General features: G+C 44.8%; 1 protein-coding gene across 2 annotated transcripts in view; it reads left to right on the top strand.

The window, feature by feature from the left end:
• IL7 (interleukin 7) overlaps positions 1-2,511 on the top strand; it is a 38,637-nt gene that overhangs the window by 2,367 nt on the left and 33,759 nt on the right. The window lies entirely within an intron of this gene.

Raw genomic sequence — 2,511 nt, 5'->3', positions numbered from 1 at the left:
GGGGGGGTTGGCAGGATTAAATCGGCAGAACTCGAAATTCCCGATCCCGGCTGCGCCCTAGATCCCTGCCGAGATTTTATGTGCGCGCGATCCGGACTCCCAGTGCGGCCGGGCGGCGCGGGGGCGAGCGGGCTTCCGCCGGCGGCCATGCAGCCGACGTAAGGGCCGAGAAGTGTGCCGCAAAAAAAAGGGGAGACGAGAAGTGAGGGGACAGCATCTGCCGAGGGACATGGGCACTTAGAGCGAATACTTCGTCCAGCGAAAGACGCGGGCGGAGGAGGGAGCGGGAATGGGGCGCAGCTCGCTCACCCGCTCCGCGCCGGGTCTGGGCGTCAGGAGAGCCCCCTTCCCGCGCGTAGGTTGGAGGAATCAAGAATCGAGAGAGCCCCCAAAGTCTCAGATCAGCAACAAAGTAAGAGTCGGGCTGGGGGTAGAGCATTAAAGACGATTACGGAAGAAGACGTGTCATGGGCGTCCCGCAGAAGTTTATAATTAGATTTTAGCCGCATCCCAGTTTTCCTTACGATGCCCACGGATCCCCTGCCATTCTCTCTTTGTGGGTCGCTCCCGGTTCTGTCTGATCCCTGCATCGTCTCTGATCTAAAGTGGAGAGAGGGGTCAAAGGACTAGGAAGCTAGGGGCTGCGTTGTCAACACGCAGTCTTAATTTCCTGAAGTATATCTGTATTACTTAAGGTACCATGTTGTCATCAGCAGACAGCATTCTAAATTTCTAACAGTGATTATGTATAAGTGGCTTTCGGCATTTTGTTTCAGTAGATTTCACTAGAGCTTAAGGAGATGGTTACCCTTTCTCTTTTTTCTTTGCTATTTCTTTTGGGAGTTGAAGAAGTTGAGGACCCACTATGTGCTTCTCAACTGTGCTGTCTAGTTTGGATAACTTAATATTTGAGGGTTTAGAAAATGGATCACTGGGAAAGCTCAGAAAGCCTGAACAAAGGTAAAGGAGAATTACACCTAGCACCAGATCAGTGTCCACACATCTTACACCAACCAAAAAGTAAAAGGTTATTTCATAGGACTAACTTACGTGTCTTTTTCGCATGTGGGATTTCTTTCCTGGTCTCACCTCTGATGCATAACCCAGCGTCATAACGACAAATCATTAGTGTCTTTTTTTTTCCTGAGATGGGGGTGTATGATGATGAAGTGCTTCAGAGCGAGCAAGTACCTTGGTGGGGTTCACATGCTAGAAGACAGCTGTGTGTGTGTCTCCCTTGACTGCACAGGTGTTTTTGTAGGAAGCGGTGTAGCTCTGTGGCTAAAAGCCGAGTCTTATTTCCAACCTGACAAACCTGGATTTGAGTCTTGTCTCTTACCAGACACATTATATATACATAGGGGAAAAGTTCCTTTGGGCTCCAGATTCTCCATCTGCAAAAATGTTACTAATTCACAGTCTTTACCTCATGAAATGGTTATGGAATTGAATGAAATATTACATGCGATATCATAGGATGGCTTCAGAAATGTCTTTAAGTGTTGATCATGGGATTTGTGGATAGAATTTATAGTCCAATCTTAATATGCTTGTGTCAGATATTAGATTTCTTTATGTGAGCATCATCAAATTCATCTTTGTAACCTTAAAAAGCTGATTTCCATACAAAATATGGCTGTTTTCCACTCTTCATTTTTTCTTTATTTACCCATTTGCTTGTGCCAATTGATCACAGTAAAGTCAAGTCTTATACATTCAGGTATTGTCTTCCATTCCATCCCGAATGACTTTCAACCATTTTTTTAAAAATTCCCAGTGAAAACGGGTCTATGTAATGTTTGCAATGGACAGTCGATTGACACTTACTGGTTTTAAAGGCTGAGGAAAGATTGGATTTGAGGCAATATACAAACTAATTTATTTATGTTCACTTTGACCCCATAACTTAAGTAGCTGAGGATTGAATGTATTATTTGGCTTACATTAAAAACCAACAAGAATTTTTTAGACAGCCATCATTTGGGTTTAACCGAATTCCCTACTGAAAACAAATTCTCCAGTTTCAGTCCCTTCAGGAGATCTGAAGAAAATCCCACAAGCCCCAGCTCGCCTCGCATTATTCCTTATGGTTTATCTTTTCTGTAACCTAATGAAAAGGTCAAGGTTGAGGGAAGGTGTTGGTGTCTACATGTAACTTGAAACAAAACGAGCCCCTTTCCCGTCGTGACAACAAGGTCAAAAGCCAGCTCATACTAAGCAATATTACTGTTACTTTCTATGTGGTGTGGAGAAGCTACTTCGATCGCAGACCAAAGTGCCAGTCATTAGTGAGAGCTAGGAACTTACGAGATGAGTCTGTGGCATTGTCCATGAGGTGGTCTCGTATCTGGAGAGTTACTGCATTTGGACGGCCAGGTCGATTCTTAGAATTCAGGTGCTGACAGTCGGAGGGACGTGAAGAGATCGTTTAAAGTTTTCAGTTTACGAGTCAGGGAAGTGAAGCTTAAAGGATGCTCCGTCATTCATTCAGTCACATGACCCACTGTCACA

Source organism: Pteropus vampyrus, unplaced genomic scaffold, assembly GCF_000151845.1.
Source record: "Pteropus vampyrus isolate Shadow unplaced genomic scaffold, Pvam_2.0 Scaffold290, whole genome shotgun sequence".
In the NCBI taxonomy this organism is placed as follows: domain Eukaryota; kingdom Metazoa; phylum Chordata; class Mammalia; order Chiroptera; family Pteropodidae; genus Pteropus; species Pteropus vampyrus.
The sequence above is the reverse complement of the archived record's forward strand: the minus strand, read 5'-3'. Positions and strand labels throughout refer to the sequence as shown.